The sequence below is a fragment of the Lynx canadensis genome, chromosome C1 (genome assembly GCF_007474595.2).
Source record: "Lynx canadensis isolate LIC74 chromosome C1, mLynCan4.pri.v2, whole genome shotgun sequence".
Taxonomy (NCBI): Eukaryota; Metazoa; Chordata; class Mammalia; order Carnivora; family Felidae; genus Lynx; species Lynx canadensis.
In genome coordinates, this window is record NC_044310.1 from 181,675,436 (window position 1) to 181,691,216 (window position 15,781).

The 15,781-nt window shown below is 39.6% G+C and overlaps 1 long non-coding RNA gene across 1 annotated transcript in view; it reads left to right on the forward strand.

Annotated features, from left to right (window-relative positions):
- LOC115522319 overlaps positions 1 to 11,417 on the forward strand; it is a 34,938-nt gene extending 23,521 nt beyond the window's left edge. The window contains exons 2-3 of the long non-coding RNA XR_003971342.1: positions 7,560 to 7,662; positions 11,026 to 11,417. This is a non-coding gene — a long non-coding RNA (uncharacterized LOC115522319). The remainder of the gene's footprint in view (positions 1 to 7,559; positions 7,663 to 11,025) is intronic.
- Positions 11,418 to 15,781: the final 4,364 nt, after the last annotated feature.

Below are 15,781 nucleotides of genomic sequence, written 5' to 3' on the forward strand. Positions count from 1 at the left end.
TCGGACACTTAACCGACTGAGCCACCCAGGCGCCCCGATCCTTAATTCTTAATATGGTTGCTTAATATGAAACTCTTACATCATTCATTTTATTTATTTTTTTAGAGTCATCTTCACACCTGATGTGGGGCTCTCACAACTCCAAGATCAAAAGTCACATTCCTTACTGATTGAGCAACCCCTCTTTCATTTTAGATCTTTCTTCTCTTCTAATATAAGCATTTAGTATCATAAATTTCTCATCAAACTCTACTTTAGTTGTATTACATACATTTTGCTGTGTTATGTGTTTTTTAAAAAAATGTTTATTTATGTATTTATTTATTTTTTTGAGAGAGAGAGCATGAACAGGGGAGGGGCAGAGAGAGGGAGAGAGAGAATCCCAAGCAGGTCCCCAGCTATCGTCACAGAGACCAACTTGGGGGTTGATCCCATGAACCATGAGATCCTGACCTGAGTGGAAATCAAGAGTCGGATACTTAACCGACTGAGCCACCCAGCTGCCCTGTTGTGTTTTAATTTTTATTGACTTCAAAATATTTTCCTTTTTTTTTTACCCTGGGTTATTTGGAAGCATGTTGCTTAATCCAACTATTTGAGAATTTTCAAAGTATCTAGAAGATGACTGATTTTGGTCATACAGTTTTTTTAATTTTCAATATCATTAAATTTATTGAGATTTATTTTAAACCTAATCTGATGTATCTTGAATGTTCTATGCATAGTGGAAAAAAAATGTGGATTCTGCTATTTCTGGATGGAGTGCTCTGTATATGTTAATTAAGTCAAATTGGCTGATGGACTGACAGTTTCTGTTTATTACTGTATCCCAAGTACTTGAACTGTCAGTTCTCTATAAATACTTGTATGAATGAATGAATGAATGAATGAATACATGATCTATAGCATGACTATGATTATTATTTTTATCCCCCCCCCCCCTTGGAATTCTAAACAGTGGCCTGACTGAAGAATAATCTCAAATCTAATCAGTGTATCTATTTCTCTAGCAACCAGACAGTCACATCTGAGCAGTAAGTTGAAAGTCCATTCAGATTGCACGGCCTCCCTTTTGCGTCAATTCTAGATCTGTCACTGCAAGGTTTGCTGTGTACAGTTTTCCTGGTTACTTAAACTTCAAGAGATTGCTGATCATTTCTTTGTACATGCAAACTGCCTTTCATTAATGTTCTGGAAGAAAATACCCAGCAGAAAAGAACTTAAATACATGTAAGGAGAGTTCAGCACACATTTGATTTCATGGTGGACAGCTGAGGATGGGTAAGGGAGGGGGCCAGAGGTGAGGGAGATCATGGCACTGAAATTTTTCTAATGTAAGTACATTCTTTAATGATTACAATTTTTATTTATTGATTATTATTTTTTTAGAGAAAGAGAGAGAGAATGAGCAGGGGAAAGGGGCTGGGTCCCTTTAGAGGAAAAGAGAGAGAATCATCAGTGGGGCTGGGTCCCACAACCCTGGGATCATGACCTGAGCTGAAATCAAGAGTTGGATGCTCAACCAACTGAGTCACCCATGTGCCCCAATAATTACAATTTTTTTTTAATTTTTTTTTTCAACATTTATTTATTTTTGGGACAGAGAGAGACAGAGCATGAACGCAGGAGGGGCAGAGAGAGAGGGAGACACAGAATCGGAAACAGGCTCCAGGCTCTGAGCCATCAGCCCAGAGCCTGACGCGGGGCTCGAACTCCCGGACCGTGAGATCATGACCTGGCTGAAGTCGGACGCTTAACCGACTGCGCCACCCAGGCGCCCAATAATTACAATTTTTTAATGTACTTTGTCTTCACAAAAGTTTTGTTTCTTTGCATGAATCTTTCACTTATTTATTTTTTCATTATTTATTTGAGAGAGAGAGAGAGAGAGAGCACACAAGTTAGGAAGAAGGGTAGAGGGGGAGAGAGAATCTTAAGCAGGCTCAATGCTCAGCACAGAGCCCAACTTGGGAGGTCATGATCTGAGCTGAAAACAAGAGTCAGACACTCAACTAATTGATCCTCCCAGGTGCCTCTTTGTATGAATCTTTTAAAAGAGATGTCAGCGATGTTTGTGGCCCAGGAATAAAAATGGCAGTACTTGCAATCAAGATTATCAGTCTTTTTAGAATAGCCTCACCATACCACCACCCCCCCCCAAAAGTTATATTTCATGTTTATTTCTTTTCAAAATTCAGGCAAATCAACATTAGTTTGTGACTTTTAGAACACCCTGTGAAATTGCTATAGATAAACTGCATGCCAGAAAACCAGGATGTCTGGATTAGGATTGTAACTGTTTTGTGACTGTGAAACCTATTAACGAGAGTTCTGATTTGTACAGTCTCCAAAAGTGATGAGAGCATTATATTTTCCTAAATTAATGCATCTAAGTCCACATAAAATTTGTGCACTATTAACGCCCATCTCTACTCCTGTCATTTCAGTTCTTTTTCTTCTTTTTCTTTAACTGCCTCCAAGGAAACCTTGATAGAAATCAAGTCTGGCCAGTTTTGTTAGTTCTTGCCTCAAGTATAAGTGCTATCTTTAAAATCAGAGTTCTGCTTGCTAGTCTCAAGTGTTGCTAATTAGGCCAAAACATGTCTTAGCCTGAGAATTTCTCTGCATAATTTTAAGTTTTAATATGTAAGAAAGCTAGCCAAAAGAATATTATATGTGGATTTTTGGGGGGTTAAACCTATTGAAACCAATTTAACACAATTCGCTATAAAAACTTCCCTCTACCCTCTGAAATATTTTAATTAGGTACAGCTTTGAGTATGCAAACATTAACTTGACATATTCTTGTCTTTAGCTCATGGTTTCCTACATTTTCCCTTTGACTATTTTTTTCTTACATTACTCCCACAAAGGGATTCTTTGTGGCTTATTTTCAGAAAATCAGGAAGAATGATTCTGCTCTGGTAGGAAGGAGAATCATTCTGAATCCAACAAGAACTGCTTAGTTTTGAGAGCCTGAGAAGGTGGCCATTAGTCATGACTTTGGGGACCAGCACTGCCCCGTGGGAGCAGTTACTGGGAGAAGTGGCTTGTGTGAGGACTTAGGCAGTGGGGGCCTGAGCTGCTGTTCCCGTCTCTAGGGCCCCCAAAGCTTCACTCAGCTGGAAAGCCCTACTGCTTCCCCTGAAAAGTGGTAATAAATCACGGTGCAGCTCTACAGCGGTATGAGTCCTCTGTGTCACCTATACTTAGGGATTAAGCTGGGTTATTCCTGGATGGCACCTTGAGTCCCTAGTGCCAGTCTGCTTTTGAAATAACCTTTCACTGACTTCTAAGTGTGCTTTTATTCTGAGGCTGCATAGGGCCACTAGCTACTTCTGGTTGTGTTGAGTAGAAAAGGCACCCCTTCCTCGGAGGTAGGTAAATGTAGCCCTGTGCCAGGACACTCCGCTTGCCCAGCGTTTTTATGTAGGTACAACCTGCACAAGTATTTACGTGGCCGCCCGGCCACTACATCTGTGACCATGACCCTAGGATCACCTGGCAGGAAGTAGTCTGTCCTGAATGTCTTTTGAAATCCCCTCTGGGTTGTGACAGCTAGAACGACAGGGGAGTTAAAAGACAAATAAGGCTGGCAATTGTCACAAGTTGCTGCAGAGAAAGGCCATAAGGTGTGGACTGAAACCATTCTGCTGTTTCTTATCTTTTGTCTCCCTTCCTCACAGAGGGCTTTCCTTGTCAACCCATTGAGAGTGGAGTGCCATGTTTTTCTTCCAACAAGTGATAATCATTGTATTTGTGTGTTTATTTTGTTCATTACCTATCTTTTCAGCTATCTTTTCGAGGTGTTGGCCAATACACCCCTATCACATAGCTACTACTTGACACAGAGTTGGCACTTAATAAACACTTGAATGAAGAAATGTCTTTAGTAACCTCCAACAGTGACAAGGATGAGAGATATGAAGGTGATCTCAAATAACAGGGAGACAGGGGGCGCCTGGGTAGCTCAGTCCGTTAAGCGTCCTATTCTTGATTTTGGCTCAGGTGGTGGTCTCATGGTTTGTGAGATCGAGCCCCATGTTAGGTGTGGATCCTGGTTGAGATTCTCTCTCTCCTCTCTCTCTGCCCCTCCCCCTCCCCATGCACACTCTCTCAAAATAAGTAAATAAACATTAAAGAATAAATAAAATAACAAGACAGGGTGGACAGCAGCCCTTGATCAGGAGATACCATTGATTTGATTTCCCTTACTGCAGGGACTTTCCTTGACTCTCCTCTTTTTACAGATAAGAGAGGCTGGGCAGTTGATGTTTCATTGTTTGTTTTTAGCTATCATTCACTGGAGAAGGCCAGGCACTGTACTAAGGGTTTTGTTTACACACATTATGTCATCTGACCTGTACAACAATCACTCTACGAAGTCTGTGTAATTATTATTCCATTTCAAATGTAAGGAAACTGAGATCTACATTGGGGATAATGGTAGGTAGTTCTATAGCTAACATAATAAATGACAACGTCAGGAGTTGAACTCATCTATCTGACCCCGACTATCCAACTCTTCAACGTTATTTTTTCCCACTTGTACTTTTTAAAAATGTATTTATTTTAGGTAGGCTCCACATCCAATGACAACGTGAGGCTTGAACTCATGACTCTGCGATCAAGGCTCTGACTGAGCCGGCCAGATGCCCCTTCCTTCCCACTCGTAAACATTATTAAACATGCCTTTATCTTGAACACAGCGAGGCAGGAGAAGGTGCAAAGTGCGAGCCCCTATCACAAACTCCCCTGGCCTTGGTCTCATGGCCCAATCTACATTTGGTCTTCCTAGACAGTGGAGGATTTCCAATCCTGCCTGTGTCCTAACCTAGTAAATTACAGTCTTCATATTCCATTATCTCATTTTGCTTCCTTGGTGCTTACTGTCCACACTGTGGGCAGAGAGCTGTCTACCTCATGGTTTCCACATCCCTAGCTAGATACAGACTGTTTCCCATTCTCAGCAAGGCAAAGTGAAGACAGGTCATTTGGTTCAGCAGCAAGCAACATTCAGTCTCTGGTGGGATTCTTTCCCCCAAAGTTTTAATGATGTCCTAAAATAGCAAGCTTTTGAACCTTGTTCAGTTCAGAGACTTCTATTATTGGTGTCCCAGAGCCCTGGCAGTTAGGGAATATCTGCAACTCACAGAAAAAATCATAGGCAACTGCCCCTTGGACCTAGTATCAAGAGATGTTTAAAAAAAAAAGTTTATTAAATTTTCTCATCCCAAATGATAAAAAAAAATTATGACCAATTTTATAGCTATGCTACATATTTACTCACTGAGTAGAACACTATGGTAACTATTTAAGGTAATATATGGCATTTCAATACATGCAAATTACATTATGACTCAGAATTCTTCATTTAAACACACGTGTTCAAGGCCTTGGTGAAAGGAAAGAAATAAAGATGCCTAAGTTGACTCCAAGAGGTTAAAAATCTAATTGTAATTATTTATAACCAGACACCGATAAATGGGTTATTTTGGTCTTTTAAAAATCCTCATATCCCTTTAGAAACTGATCTGACACTCCAGCCTCCTACCAACAGGACACGCATGTGGTTTCATTTCTTGGCCTCAGCTGCTGCTACTTTGGTAGATCACACCTTGCATATGCAAGAACAGAGTAGGATACGAGGACCACAGCAGTTACTAGCTCCCCCCCTCTTTCTCTCCCTCCCCTGACCCAGCCCAGTTTTGTGGATGAAAAAAATTGAGGCAAGTCCATCTGTGGCTTTTCCAGATCTAAATGTGGGGTAACACAGAGACATATAATCCAGTGATTGAGCAAATATTTTCTGATCCTGTACACGGCACGGATATGGCTGAAGATAAGCTCAAGTTTAAGATGCATTTTATTTTGTGAACTTGTGAAAGTCGCACAAAATATATTAACATATATTAATTACCCTTGATTATTATCCATGCTAGGCAGAAAGTATTTAAAATCACAAAAACATTTCTGCCTGCATCTTGAGGCTTATACCAGCAAACATTAAGAATCGTTCATCATGAGCTCTTTCAGGAAAGAAAAAAAGCATTAAAATGTTTTATGCTGCAATTAAAAGTCCACCATGTTACTTTTCTTTATGTTTTTTTTCTTTCTTTTTTTTTTTTTTTTTGTCACCACTATACCTTAATAGCATGCAGTAAAGATAAAGGTGTCAATTGAGATAAATTTTTACTACATGCTAGAAAAGGGGAGCCTGAGTAACTCCAAGCAATTTATTTCAATCCAGCAAACATTCTTCAAAAGCCTAGGACCAGTCTAGGTGCTACAGGCAGAGAGTACAAAAAGAAGCAGAATCCTAATGGGGAAATGAGACAATACAGAAATAGTGATATTATAGAGTAGGGCAATTATTAAATGAGATTTGCAGCTAGGGGAAGGAGAATGGAAATATTTGAGAAGTTGGTGATAAGAGAGGGGTAGATGTATGATATGATTTCAATTAAGAATTACTCCAGGGTCGCTTGGTGGCTCAAGTCGGTTGAGTGTTTGACTTTGGCTCAGGCCATGATCTTACGGTTCCCGTGTTCAAGCCCCGCGACAGGCTCTGTGCTGACAGCTTGGATCCTGCTTCAGATTTTATGTCTCTTTCTCTCTCTCTCATTCCCCCACTTGTGCTCTGTCTCTCTCTCAAAAATAAATAAAACATTTTAAAAAATTGAAAAAAAAAAAAAGAATTACTCCAAAAAAGAAAAAAAAATCACTCCAGACCATGACCTCCTCGAAGGTGACACATACAGTTGGATCTAGCCTCGCTGGTTTCTGTCTGGCCATTACTTCTCCCCCACTTTCTCTTTCATCACCCTTCCCATGCCCAGAGAAGAAAGAAATGGAAGGGCGAATACTTTTCTTTCTCTTCAAATGTAAACTGTATTGTTCCATCTAGGGACAGTAAGATAGAGGCATATACTTTGGTAGGATGAGGCAGAACGTAAGCTGTGAAAAAATACAAACCTTTCCAGATTTTAAAGGGATAACTCATGGGAATGAAAACATTAGAAGGGGAAAAGACAGGATGTGTATGTTGCCAGTTTACCACAGTCGTGGTGTTATGATAGGATCTGTCCAAAAGACCTTGTTTTATTTATTTAATCAAGTAATCACACTCTCTCTGACACTTTTGGATGGCAAGAGCAAAAATAAAGGTATCCATGAAGTCAGAGCTGCAGTTGCCAGGAAGTAGTAAAGAATGCCAGTTGAATCTCTGCTACCTGTGTAAGTCCTAAGGGAAAGATGAGCTCATGGAAGCATATATAGATCATCACAAGGCAGAATTAAAATACATTAAGTATGGCAGTCGGATATAAACCCCTGAGGGTTATGCAACATAAAAAGAATAGTTGAAGTACAACCTAAAGCTTTAAAAGGGGGAAACCTAAGATCCTCACTGGCTGGGGAAAACAGTTACTGCACACTCATCAAGGGAAAGACCTTATATAAAGCTTGGGGTTTGAAAACCCTAGCACTCCAACTGATCTAAGTGAATGTAAATTTAGGAGGAGGGACTTGTTTTATTTTTGCATTTGTGGTCTCCACAGCCTCTGGACGGACCTGACAGGCTTCTAGAATTTATCTGAATTGGATTGAGCTGAAATAAAGAGGGAAGGATCCCAAATCATCTACTGAAATCTTCTTTAAGGGGTAAGTTTCATTTATTTACCATTTAAAAAAAATGGTATAGTAACTTAGCAAAGTATATGCTATTGGCTAGACAGACATTTACTTTAATATTTCATTTTTGGGTAACAGTCTCTTCAGTAGTACTGGGATCAGTACATGAGTGACAGATATGCTCCCCTCACCCCCCCTCCCCCTCCCCAACCAGGAAGCTTCACATTCTGGGAGTGTGCCATGCCATAAACCTTTGGTGTATTCATGAATTGACATCACCAGGGAACTTAATGGGGACTAAAAGTAAAAACTAAAGACTTTAAAATAGAATAAAGCAGATACCAGTCAAAAGGAAGAAATGTATAAATTCATACAAAGGAATAAAAAACGTGAATTAAAATCAAAAGAATGCTGACATTACGGAAAGCATTAAAAATGGAGAAGCAGGTATAGGAGGGAGATTTACTTGCAAAGACATTACTTTAAGGACATAATGTGGGCAAGGGATTTTATGCAGGAATGCATTAGAGATTGCTGTCAAAAATAACCCAAAATGATTGAAAAGAGGTATTTGGCTAAAAAAAAAAAAATGAGCCAATGTAGACATTCCTTTTGGCAGACAATGGCTCTCAAAAATATACAGAGAGCCACAAAAATAAACAGTAAACATTTTGGAATAATGAAGAAAACATTTATAGTGCATAGGTATATATAATTAAAATTTCAGGAATGTCCATTAACTGTAATAAGTAACACGAACAAAATAAGGGAGACAAATCTAGAAAGAAAAAAATAACTGTGTTTTTTTTTTCCTTATAATCTCGGAAACGGACCTAACCAGACATGTTGAGAGTTAGTAGAGACTAAATGATTACTTATGGGTGTGTTTAGGCTCACAGGGAAACTCATCCTAGAGAATTCTGAAGCAGAAACACAACAGCCACAAACTGGAAAACCTGAGTAACTCTACCTGGAAGCCAAATAAGCCTCCATATTGAAAGAAGTCCTTTTATTCTATGAAAGAAAAAAAACAAAAAACAAAACAAGACTTAAACATTCGGCAAACTTAGTTACTCGTAAAAAGTAAATAATGCAGCACACCAAAGATATGGCACAGTTCTTTCAGAAACAAATTATGACTTAATTTAAAAGGCAATACACTAATTTCAGGCTACCATTTCAGAAAAAAATAAGGAATTGAGAATTAAAAGTCTTGCTGTGTGCTTTCTTTCCACATAGAGAAACTAAAATGAAATGGAGGGAGAGAAGTCCTGTAAAGAAAAAGTATTCAGTCAGCTTTCGGATGCTTTGGTATAAAGAATTGATCATGGGAGTGTAATTCTATTAACAGCTGGGTTTCAGTCTGCTCCAGTAGGTTCCATCTTGTATTAGGGGGAGAGCTTGTATTTGTATGTTCTTTCCTTTCAGTGATTCCACGTTTAGGGTCAGTTATACCGTGAAAGGTTTTATACTTGCTTGCTAATCCTGGAATAACAGAAATATTAGCCAGTGTGCCTTTAGAGCTTAAAAGATCTGTAAATGTGGGGCACCTGGGTGGCTCCATAGGTTAAGCATCTGACTCTCGGGTTTTGGCTCAGGCCATGATCTCACGGGTTTGTGGGATTGAGCCCCATATTGGGCTCTGCGCTGACAGCACAGAGCCTGCTTGGGATTCTCTCTCTCCTCCTCCCTCTGCCTCTCCCATGCTTGCTCTCTAACTCTCTTTCAAAATAAATAAATACTAAAAAAAAAATCTGGAAATGTAGTTCAGTACCCAAGTTTGGTTTTTTTTTTTTTTTTAATGTTTATTTATTTATTTTTGAGAAAGAGAGCACAAGCAGGGAGGGAAAGAGAGAGAGGGAGAGAGAATCCCACGTAGGCTCTGTGCTCTTAGAACAGAGCCCCATACGAGGCTCACAGTCACGAACCACGAGATCATGACCTGAGCTGAAATCGAGGGACAGATAGATGCTCAACCAACTGAGCCACCCAGGGGCCCCAGTACCCACGTTTTTAACTTGTTTGGTTATGTTATATTTGGCATTTAAACTATCCTTTTCATTGACCTCACATTTTATTTAGATGAGTAAATTTGATTTTTTCTGCAGGTATGTGAATCTATTAATGTAATGTAGATACTTACACATGCTTTGTAAAAGTATGTAGTGTATGTGTAATTGTTTTAAGAAAAAAAATTTTTTTCTCCTGTGCACCTATTTGGAAGTATGCACCTAACACATTGAGGTACCGTTCTAAGCCACACAAAAAGATAGGTAACCAGCCTTTACCCTCAAGGAGATTACTGTCTATTTTAGCAGATTTAATTTACCAAATCTGTTTTTTTCATAAGATGAAAGAATATTTAAGCTCTGCATATGTTGAGTAAGCACCTTGCCTAAGCAGTGGTGAGATAAAATGACTTTGAAGTTAGATGGACCTGGGCTTTTACCCCGGCACACTTAGTATTTCTGATCCTTCAAGTCTGAGAGTTTACTTTTTTTTTTTTAAGTTTATTTATTTTGAGAGAGAGAGAGAGAGAAAGAGAAGGCATGAACAGAGAGGGGCAAAGAGAGAGGGAGAGAGAGGGAATCCCGATGCAGGGCTCAAACCCACAAACTGCAAGATCATGACCTGAGCCCAAGTTGGATGCTTAGCCGACTGAGCCACTCAGGGGCCCCGAGAATTCACTTTTAAAACAGGAATACTAATTTTTGGCTTACAAGCTTACAGAGGTTTCATGGGGTAAACATCATAATGCATATAAAGCGCCTATCAGAGGAGGTGGATGGGGGGATGGGAATAAATAAATAAATAAATAAATAAAATGCTTATCACAGAGATTAGCCCTAAATTTTTAGTAGCCTCCCCCCACCCCACATATATTATTTAAATGAAGAGTTCAGCTTCAGCATTTCTATAATTGTCTCCATTAATTTTTATCTAGTGTTATTTTAAAATAATTAAATAATTTAAATTTAAAATAATTTCATAAATGCAGCCAGATTCTAATTGGCAGTACTTTGGGTGGCGAATGAGGCAGCAATTGAGCTGTTAAAAATTCAAGAGACAATATAGGAATGCCGGAACATGAAGGTCAAGAGCCAGGCCCCAATCCTTCCACACATTCATTACCAGTCACAGCCTCTGCCGTTAGAAATGATCTGCCAGGGCTGAGAGGTGTCCAGGGGAAGGAGAACAGGAAAAATGGATTCACAGTGTTTCTAAAAGGCCCGGAGAAAAGAAAAACAGCTAAGGAGATAGGGATTTGTTTTGCCAGGATTCTATAAAAAAGAGCACATAAATTACACCAAGAGACTGTGACTAGAAATAAATATTGGTATATCTCAGCCCTCTGCTCCCAACCTTTGGAATCCTTTTTGTGGTTTTCCGCAGAGAGAACAAAAGGCACGTCCTCTCACCAGCACACCTTCCATCCCTGGACAGCACTTATGCCTCAGCCCTCCCTCCTTCCCCATGCTGTTGAACGAACCATGTGGAACAAGCGATAAAGTAAACTTGAGACCCAACTTTAATTCTCTACCTGAAAGCCAGACAGTCAACTCTGCTCACCTGATCACTCCTTGCAACCGTGTCCCTCAAAAATAATCAGGGCACATCCTACAAAGAAGGGGAAAACGGAAGGGTCTCCCTAATCAAGAAACTCTAAAACTTAACTGAAGTCCCCAAACCCTACAAGTTATTTGGAGAGTCTTCCTCATTCCTTTTTTTTTTTTTTTTAATTTTTTTTTCAACGTTTATTTATTTTTTTTGGGACAGAGAGAGACAGAGCGTGAACGGGGGAGGGGCAGAGAGAGAGGGAGACACAGAATCGGAAACAGGCTCCAGGCTCCGAGCCATCAGCCCAGAGCCTGACGCGGGGCTCGAACTCACGGACCGCGAGATCGTGACCTGGCTGAAGTCGGACGCTTAACCGACTGCGCCACCCAGGCGCCCCTTTTTTTTTTTTTTTAATTTTTTTTTTCAACGTTTATTTATTCTTCCTCATTCTTTAATTCCCCTGCTGTCTCCACATTCCACGCCTAATGAGAGAGGGAAGGTTGAAAGAAAAGCAGTTTGGAGCACTTGGGTGGCTCAGTCAGTTAAGTGCCCAACTTCAGCACAGGTTGCGATCTCACAGTTGGTGAGTTCAAGCCCCGCATCGGGCTCTGCACTGGTAGTGAGCAGCCTGCTTGGGATTCTCACTTTCTCTCCCTCTCTATCTGCCCCTCCCCGGCTCGTGCATGTGCTCTCCCTCTCTCTCTCTCAAAACAAATAAACTTAAAAAGAAGAAACGCAGTTTGCTCATTTTTCCATCTTAATTTTCATACTGTCTCTTTTTTTGTGTTTATTTATTTATTTAAGTAATTTCTACACCCAACTTGGGGCTCGAACTCACGACCCCAAGATCAAGTGCCATATGTTCCCCCAACTGAGCCAGCCAGGCACCCCTGTTGTTAGTGGTTTTGTTGCGTAGTATTCTATTGTGTGACTATAACACAATTTATTCTTCCCCAGCGATGAATAATTGTTTTCATTATTTGGCTGTTTAAGTAAATCTGCCTTGAGATCTCACTATGCATTTTTTTTAAGATACTATTTTTAAGTAATCTCTCCACCCAACATGAGGCTTGAATTTACAACCCCGAACTGAGTCGCATGCTCTACGGACAGCCAGCCAGGCGCCCCTCCCACTGTGCATTCTTCATTTCTTCCAGGCCCCTCCCCGTGGAAATGTGGTGAATAGAATTGTGGAGAGGGTCTCCGCACATCCAGTTAGTCTTGCCTCATGTTAGTTCAGCTTACTTGGGCACCAGAATTCAAAGGAAGATAAAAATCCTTTGTTGCCCAAGTTTGAGAGAGAGAGAGGGAGAGACAGAGACAGACAGAAAGGGAGGGAGGGAGGGAGGTGGGAGGATAGAAGGAGGGAAGGGAGACAAGGGAAGAAGGGAGGAAATGTATAGGCATGATCTTTAACTCATAATTCTCATTTTATAGAGGTATCTGATCATCTTAATTTCTAAGAGCTAAATAAGTAATGCTTACATGATACATGATTCTTTACTTCACTCTTGGAAATACTCCATGTCCTCTGGAAATATTTAAAGAGCTTTGTCATATCCCTTTAAGAAGTGATAAAATCTGGGGCGGCGGGGTGACTCAGTCGGTTGAGCCTCTGACTTCAGCTTAGGTCATGATCTCACAATTCGTGGGTTCGAATCCCGCATCAGGCTCTGTGCTGACAGCTCAGAGCCTGGAGCCTGCTTCGGATTCTGTGTCTCCCTCTCTCTCTGCCCTCCACCACTCATGCTATGTCTCTTAAAAATGAATACATGTTAAAAAAAAATTTTTTTTTAAAAGGAAATGATAAAACCACAGTGTCAAACGCAAGCTTCAGGGCCAACTTCACTAAGAAGTTTAGTTGACTGAGTATTTTTCCTAAAAGTTTTTTTTTTTTTTTTAACTTTATGAAGAATCCGAACTCTTGAACAAATCCCAGGGAGGCTGAGGCAAGCAATGAAATGCGTTTTTAAATATACCGTTTTGAGCATTGTTGCCAGCAGTCTTCATTGCTGACTCTTATCCTTGATGCCTTATTCCACTTCCCCTAGATGTTTCCACTTTCACTGTTACTTAATTTGCTTCCTCAAATGTGGAAAGTCATGAGACACTGAAGTTTGTTCCTTTAAGCCCTAGAATCTACATTAATAAATTATCTAGACAATTTCCTAACCTATCCCTGTTTTAAAATTTTGATATACAGATCATCTAAGAAACTGGTCAATTAAAGTAATCAGTCCATGGTAATTAGGAAATTATTTGCTCCACAGTTTATTATAGAGATTTTAATTTCTATCGTTAAGACTAAAAGTTTTTTAGGGATGCCTGGCTGGCTCATTTGGTGGAGCGTGTGACTCTTAATCTCAAAGTCGTGAGTTTGAGCCCCACATTAGGTGTAGAGATTACTTAAAAATAAAAAAAAAAAATAAAAAATTGTAATATTTATTTTTGAGCGAGACAGAGGGTCTGAAGCGTGCTCTGCACTGACTGACCCTGATGTGGGACTCACACTCACAAACCACCAGATCATGACCTGAGCCGAAGTTGGATGCTTAACTGACTGAGCCACCCAGGCACCCAAAATACAAAAAAAATTTTTTAAGTAAAATCTTAAAAAAAAAGAATAATTTTCTTTTATTGTATGTTTGCTGTTCATTTGGGGAATGTTGACTTATTTTTAATTGTGTTCTTGTTTAGTCATGGGGAAATATACACATTCTTTATAACATCATCGATTAATATTTGAAATCAGGTTATAATCATTTTCTTTTTTAAAAAGAAAATTTTATTTATTTATTTATTTATTTATTTATGAGAGAGAGAGAGAGAGAGAGAGAGAGGCGGATAGAGAATCCTAACCAGGCTCCACTCAGCACAGAGCCTGACGTGGGGCTTGAACCCATTAACCGTGAGACCATGACCCGACCTGAAATCAGGAGTTGAACACTTAACTGACTGAGCCACCCAGGCATCCCTATAATCATTTTCAATTAAGTTTATGCCAAATGAAGTTTGAGAGGCTTCATGATAAATCTCATCTCATAGACCCTCATAAGAGTAACCACTTGGTGTTTATTGTACAATAAATTGCAAATGACATTAAAATAGTGACACATAGCTGTGCAAACATGGCAAGCCAAGTTCTGGACATCAACCCTTTAACCAAAAAGAGTTAATGTAAGAAAAAAATGCAAATGACTTCTCAATTTCCTCTTTTTAGCAATTATAGGTAGAAGTTTAAGGTATGGTTAGAATTTGCCTGTGACTCTTTTTTTTCCTCCTGTAGCATTTAGGGCTAGGATGAGTGAAGCTTCTATGATGAGTGTTTTACCTCACCGCTCATGGGTTGGAAGTAGTTTTATTTAAAGACAGGATGGAAAGTATAGGGGCCAAAGCTGAGAGAGAAAAGATAAATATTTGTGTTGAAGGGCAGTGGCCATAGAAATGCATTAGATAATAAGTATACAAAAGGCTTGGCATTTATTACATTGCTTGGAAGGATATTTTGGAGTCTCCTGAGATTTCTTGAAAACCACATTAGCGTCCATCTGGGAAAGAGTTCTCTGCCCTAACCCACATTCCCAGGCCAACTTTCAGGCTTTCCTTAAAAGGTGCTTTGTATTAAGCTGTCAGGAAATAGCCCTTTGTTAGCCCTTCGGTTCTGGGCTCAAAAAAGGCTGAAGTGATAAATTGTGATTCTATTTTTTTTAAAAAAAAACCACTCTAGCTAGAGATGGTTTTGAATTCCTATGATAGTGTTTAATTTGTTCGAGATTCTTATTCAACATTTACAATTGGCTCAATGTTAGGGAGAAGGAGAAACCTGTTGATACAGCTCCTTTAAGTGCTGCGGGTTTCAGAACAACTGTAGATAGCACACATTCCTGGGGTGAGGCAGAGGGTGAGCCGAAAGCCTTCCCCATTCATTCAAAGGAGGAGAAAGGGACTGAACTTACCTCCCAGCAGGTGAAGTTAAGCACGTCCTGTAAGTGGATTGATTTGTTATATAAATCAAAGTTCTGTTTGAAGGGACCATAAACAATACTTTGTCACCTAGTACCTTCTGTTTCTCCACCCCACCCTCAAAGCCCCCCAGAGCTCATTGCTGGGGAAATGTTCCCTTCTTGTTGAGAGATGTCTTTCTTCCTCTTTGATGATTGTTATTTTGTTTCCTCTTTCTTTTTAGCTCAAAAGGAGATTTTTTTTTCCTTTTTGTCACCTCTGTGTCTTTTCTCATACATTACATTGTTTCTCTTTTGCTTTGTTACTAGGCTTGTTTACATCTTAAAAACAAATGTGAGCTTCCTATCAAAACAAAATAAATGCATGCTCTCTAGAATTATAAAGGAATAGTACAGCTGTCCTCAGTGATTATGTTCTTTGAGCATCTAAAATTTTGAAAGTGCTTAGAAATTTCTTTTTAACAAAAGCTATCAAAAAACTCCTTACAGAGACCCATTTTGTGAAGTTTTTGAGTGTTGCTTTTGTGGATGGTTTACAGAAATGCCTAGTGTGTTTCAGAAGTACCTGTGCATGTGTCAGTGCAGTGAAAGCTCAACAATTTAAAACGTTAGACTGATTTTTTTATTTG